Genomic DNA, 6,835 nt, shown 5'->3' with positions numbered 1-6,835 from the left:
AAGATTCCTTTTGAATGATATGTGTTGTAGCTATAGTGAACTCACATGTATAGATATAAACTGTAGCTAAGTGACTGACATGGTGTTCCGATCTACATTTGCGATGTAACTAAGAAACTAATGGTGTTTTAGTCTGAAGTTACTCGTACGGTGGTCAGACTCATATATCATCGTTGTATTTCATTTTATTTATCTTGTTGGTGAAAATCTTGACGTCATTGATGAAATTCAAGGAGTGCAGGTTTAATAATTTTGGTTTCCCAGCGGAATTACATTTTTGCATTTGTCATTGGCAAAACTATGATAAAGTCTGATTGTCAGGTTGGGCCATAATCATGTTGTGATAGTGGTGGCTTATTGGGACTATAAGTTTTTCAGGGGAAAATAGTTGTGTGTTGGTAAGTTCATATCTCGATATTAAGACCCACCTTGCCTACTTTAGGAACTCCAAGATCAGGCCACAAGTTCCCCGACTTCTTTTAGCCAATATGCAAATTATGTACAAAAGTCTTCTTATTATTTGTTGTGTACGCATATTTGGTTTGAATTGCTCGTTTTGTGTGCAAGTAATATAAAAATCTCATTTGAATTGTTAATTTGGTATGGATTATTTCTCAACTTTCCTTTTTTAAGTATTCTTTCCTACATAATATCATACTAGTGATTGGAGTGGGCATCTTTGCCTTACTTACTCAGAGTAGTGCCTTACTCATAACTCATTGTGTATACTGCAACTAAAATAAGTTTACTTGATATTTTTAGAGATAATTGCTACTGTTCGGGGTAGTTCATATTATCTAAAATGACCAAATGACGAACTACGGTCGTGCTTGATCCCTTCGAGCAACGGAAAGGGTACGTAGGCAGCCGCTATGCGGTTCAGCACAGATCTACAAGATTGTTCATATCATCTGAAAGTGCTGGTTGCTGCTTCGGCAGTTCATATCACCTATTCGGAGATGATTGCAGTCTTGGCAAGTATATATCATAGGCAACTGGCCAATGATGCCTGGTAACCAGCACTACCTTAATTTTGGCAACTGGTCGTCTGTTATTTTGGGCAACTGGCCCGTGTTAATTTTGGCAATTGGCCGTCTGTTATTTGGGCAATTGGCCCGTGTTAATTTTGGCAATTGGCCGTCTGTTATTTTGGGCAACTGGCCATCTGTTATTTTGGGCAACTGGCCATCTGTTATTTTGGGCAACTGGCCCGTGTTAATTTTGGCAACTGGCCGTCTGTTATTTTGGGCAACTGGCCCGTGTTAATTTTGGCAACTGGACGCCAGTTATTTTGGGCAACTGGCTCGTGTTAATTTTGGCAACTGGCCGTATGTTATTTTTGGACAATTGTCCCGTGTTATTTTTGGGCAACTGGCCCGTGTTAATTTTGGCAACTGGCCGTGTAAATTTTTGGAGTTGGCAACTGGCCTTCTTCCATTTTTGGCAACTGGTCGCCTCTCATAATTGGAGAACAAATGCTAAGTGTGCTGGTTTATGATGCAGTTTGGGTAGTTTGCAGGTCCGATTTCTCGAGTGGTGTATCGGAAAGTCGGAGTTCGCCAAGTGGGCCGAAATCCGGTTCCTTGTAAGTCTAGGTTCTCTGGTCCGTCACAGTTGGTATCAGAGCTGTTCCGGTTCATTCGAGACTGTGAGTTTGGGACTCGTCAACGTTTTATTACATTGCGACTTCAGGTAACCCTCCCCACTCTTGAGTTTTGTTCGAACTTTGAGGACAAAGCTCATTTTAAGGGGTTAATGGTGTAACAATACAGACCTTTTTCTCTGGTTTGCACTAAACCCATTAGAGTTAAAAATCATAATCTACACTAGTTGTGCCTAAAATAAGAAAATAAAAATTTATTATTTGTGTGTCATTAACAGTTTTGGGTGCCATAATGGAAACAAATCATTTCTAAATAGGGAGTTTGTCTTAATCTGAATCTTTGGTGCCTAAATAAGCAAATATGCATGATTCCCACGTGTAGCATTAGAGACATTGAGGGCACCTTTGTAAATTTTCGAAAATAAAACCAGTAGGAGTGGAGAGAATGGAGATTTATCTTCTTCCCCTCTCTCTTATGTGTCTCCGGCGATTGTTGCTCTTTGAAATTTTACTTCTTCTTTTGTGCTAATCCTTCAAAGTGTTGTCGTATTTGAAACTAGAAAATCGACCCATGTATGTTGTTTGTGTATACATGCGGGAATGGGTGGAGTTGGAAACTAGAAGATCGACCCATGTATGTTGTTTGCGTATACATGCGGGAATGAGTGGAGTTGGGGTGAGTTTTGCTCAAGTTAGGGCTGGAAGAATCAACAAGAATATATACAGAAGAAATTAGTCATTGCCACGCGTTTTGTGGGTGTTTTGTATGGTGAGAACATGGATTTGAAACGAAGAATGACTTAACAAAATCGATAAGAACTTGTTAGAGTCTGAGACGATTTTAGGTGTAGGTCTCCATTGAATTTAATGGGATGAATCACTTAAATTGAGAACGGTTCAGTGTTCATTAATGCTTAGAATTGTTGGGTTTGTTTTACCTTTCGAAATTTAAGTGATGGAGATGTAAGGAAAAGGTTAGAAACCAAGCAACCAAGGAATCTCTTCAACAACAGCAAGATACCCACAAGCTGTTGGACAAAATTTCAGAGAGAAAGAGTATACATTCTTATTTTGTTCCTTATTTACTTCAGCAACTATAGGCTGATTTATTTATGAGTTTTGGCTAATTTAATCATCTAGAAGATGGGTATTTAAATTCCCTTGAAATTATATGTTATCTATTTCGGTCACTAATTGTCGCACTCTTTGATTTGAGTTGCTTCCCATGATTATGATTGTATCCTTGTAGAATCAGATTAATGTCGCATGTATAACTGTAGATACATTTTTGGTAACTGCTGGGTAACCCATCAGCCCATGATTAACATTACAAGAAATGAGCTCGTTAATCAACTCATTTTCTATTGACCAATATTTCCATGCCTTGTTAGTTAGGATACTTGACTATACCTGCTTTTGGTTAATGAAATGGACTTCAAGATAGTGTGTTATGCCTATACTAATACAGAATGCATAAATCCGTAATCCTTACTTTATAGCCTGAATGTAATGGTCGGATTTTATACACGTTGCTGGTTAGTTTTGGTAGCCAATTAACTTAATTACTTGAGATGCCATCTTATGTATGTGCTCTAGTTTTAAACTGATATAATCTTGGTTTAACTTATAATAAACTAAATATCTAGATGAGCTTAATTATTATGTTGTTAACTAGCTGAAACTGTCAGTGCTAACTGGCTAGTTCAAGAAACTCTCAATTATTATTACTGTATGCGGTTTGGTGATAATGGTGAAGTAGAAATTGTTGGTTGTTGATTTGATTTTTTATTCTCCATTTACTGAAATACTGTAGGGTCTTGTTTGATTACTAAGAGTTGGGTGCTGATGGTGTTGGTGAATTACTTGTTGATTCTAGCGGTGTTGATAATGATTCTGAAATTCGCTCCGCCAAGTGGGCCGAAATCCGGTTTCTTGGAAGTCTAGATTCTCTGGTCCGTCACACAAAATGACAAAGGTACGAGCAAATAAAACACAAACCGAAAGGATCTTACAAATATCAAAAGGCTTGCAACCTATAAGAGTTAAGCACGAGGGTCCACATACCATTTTAGATAACCAATATCAAAATCGAAACTACAAAGTAATTTTGTTTTGATCTGTTACCAAGGAAACAATTAAGCAATTTTCCCTAATAGTTTAGCAAAAAAATTGACTAAGCACCTTAGATCTTTTGCTAAACCGATTGCACAAATACAATCGCTTGTTCGATAAGACCAAAATAAAGATCAGAATTAACTCTATTTTTCTCATCAGTCTCTAATTATTAAAATAAAAACTTAGACCTTTTACTTTTAAACAAGACAAGTACTAGGGTAGTTAACTAGCATTTCTTGTTAAGGCATTCGATTAGACTTGAATAATCGAAACCTCCACTTTGATAAGTCTAACTAAGATCAAATAACTTAGTTTCTCTTATCACAATAGAATTGGACTAAACAGTTCGTCCCGAAACCTTTTTCTTAAGCCATAAACAATTCATACAAACCAAATAAATCAACTTGCATAATTATTTACCTCAACCGGAAGCAATTGAAACAAACATAGACATTATAATACCGCAATTGCACCGTAATTTTGTAAGCCTAAACAATTGATACCAAACAATAAAGCAAGATAGCAATGGTTTTTCTTAACCGGAAACAATTGAATCACACACACATCTATACACAAATAATGGAATAAATATCAATTGTACCGAAATTTTGTTAAGCAAAATCAATAAATATATGCAACAAAATCAGGCTTTTCTTAAACAGGATAACGATTAACTAACAAATTCGTTACCTCAAGTTCCGCATCCTCTTCTCCCCTTAAGATATATCATTAAACGCAAGTTCACACAGAACTCTCCCCCGTTGTGTTGTCATCCTCTCGCCAAAACAAAAGAACCACAACAAGGACCAACCTTTACCAGAGAAAGGTTGAAAACCGGTTTTAACTAATGCGATGCAAAAGTTGAAACCCCGAAACACATATGCTTTTATGCTAAACCAAATGATTCAACATATTGTGACTTTTTCACATATTAGTTTCAATCGGAACCCCTTATGATCCTTTGATAAAGCCTACCAACATGGGCTTGAACTTAATCCTGCTAAACCAAAAAGTCACCCAAACCATAAGGGTTCACACAATATGAGATCGAATATCAAGGTTATGAAAACCGAAATCAAACATCCCATAACATAAACAACAATAAAATAAAGCATTCAAGCACGGGCTATGTAATTGAAAACTATCACAAGAAAAATTATAAACTAAGAATTTTATTCATACATAAGAGATAGTTTTAATCAAGATAGACCTTATACAACTATTGAAAGAAATCAAAAACTGATGTCTATTCTCTTGATTAAGAATTACAACATGTATCATAATCTCTAGTGGTGCTTTTATTGTTTACTGAGATCTCATTAGTACTCAAACTTTTGAAGCATGTCTCAAGAGACTTGTCTGCAACCACTTCCTGTTTTTCAAGTTCTTCAATTAGAAACCTGAGTTCAGCAAGAACACTTCTTGTTTGAACAATTCTTTCTTTTAGCCAATCTTGATGTTGAACTGTCATAATAAGATTGGTTCTCAGTTCTCAAAACCTTGGATATAGTGAATCATACTATCAAAACGAATCCACTTAGTTTCGGTTGGATCTTGAAGGTTGTAAGCCAACAGACATAACTCATCTTGAGATACATTCGAACTATCTGAATCATAATCAGACATGATCTTTGATATGTTTTTCTTCTTCCTTTTTGTATTGATTCCTTGACAATCCTTAACCTTTTGAGCTTCTTCCTTATTATCCTTTGAGACACTGCGAGTTATTGGAGGCATGCTCGGTTATTTAAATAGGGATTGATCAGGGTTTCAAAATACAAGCAAGAGATAGTTTCTCTTTAAGAAGAGACAACTCTTGGACCGAAAATATCATGAGATTCCGAAAATATTAAAAGAATATATTCCGTTTCCTTTGTCCGAACTTCTCATGCAGGAAGGTTTATTAAAATTCGAAAATTCTAAATAAAACCTATTTTTGGAAGATCATGTTAAACATGAACAATTTTTAGACATGCATGGATTCGCAGCCATCCATAAAACACAACGAAAAATGTGCTCTCGTTTTATTGTGCTTTTCTCATCCATAATTAAGAGCACGAAAGAGGATGAGAGTGCACAATTTCGATACAACTAAGTTGTATCTGAGTAAGCTTTTTCTAGCTTACAACGGGTATCAGAAACATAGTTCATGTTTCTCTTTGGGAATTTCTGCCCTGAATATTTTCTCCCAGGATAATGATCTTTTCTTACTCTAAAGATATGATCATGTGGAGAAGATGTACTGATGTGAGAATTTTCAGAGATATATAAGTCTCTCTTAATTCTATCAATGAGATTTTCATAAAATTATCTCATTCTAACGATTTCTTTATGATGCACATCAGTATGATTGTCTGGAACAATTATCGGAAATTCATGATTGTTTCCATTGGCAGAAATTCTCTTTTTTCATTTCTTCTGGAGTCATTCTTCATCAAAACAAGAATTATTTCGATATGGGTGAGGAGGAACCTTTTTCCAGAAGCGATTATCAACTCTTACTTCTGATTCTTTTTAGTTGACTTTATCGAGATGAGGTATAATCCGTCTTTCTACTGAGGAATAATCATTCAGTTTTCTAAGACAAGAAACTTCCTTCAATATTTTTACCACCGTATTTTGAAGAAGTATAAGTTTCCTATCAAGTAACTGAAGGTTGTATTCCTTAAGATCATTAACATGGAATCGGTTCAAAGTTTCATTTGGAAAATATTTCGTCTGATCATCAGTAGATATAGAAGCTGGTTTCTCATCCTCTTCTGACTTGATGTACTTAGGCAAGCTACCATCATCATGATCTTTTTCGGATGTGATCAAACAAGTTTTGTTATCACAATCTTTCAGAGTCGAGCAAGGACCTTTGATTTCTTCATCAGAAGAAATTATAACAGAATCATTAGTCAGAGTCATAGGATGTGTCTCTTTATCTTGAGAAAGAGATTTAAGAGCTTCTAATTTGACAGTGAGATCCATATTCTCTTTGGCTAGAATATTCAGTTGAATGTCTTTATCTCTGATCTCATTCTTAAGAAGATTTGACTCTGTCTTTAATATTAGCACTTTTGAAGACAGATTTTATAGCCTTTAGGAGTTTTACCAACTCTTTATCAACATCTT

At 35.7% G+C, this 6,835-nt stretch overlaps 1 long non-coding RNA gene across 1 annotated transcript; it reads left to right on the top strand.

The window, feature by feature from the left end:
- Positions 1-1,618: 1,618 nt before the first annotated feature.
- On the top strand, positions 1,619-2,770 carry LOC113333278. The gene is made up of 2 exons (XR_003351855.1): positions 1,619-1,692; positions 2,164-2,770. It is a non-coding gene; the product is annotated as an uncharacterized LOC113333278 (long non-coding RNA).
- The last annotated feature ends 4,065 nt before the right edge of the window (positions 2,771-6,835 follow it).

Source organism: Papaver somniferum, chromosome 1 (assembly GCF_003573695.1).
Source record: "Papaver somniferum cultivar HN1 chromosome 1, ASM357369v1, whole genome shotgun sequence".
Classification (NCBI taxonomy): domain Eukaryota; kingdom Viridiplantae; phylum Streptophyta; class Magnoliopsida; order Ranunculales; family Papaveraceae; genus Papaver; species Papaver somniferum.
This window is presented reverse-complemented; position numbering and strand designations above follow the sequence as displayed.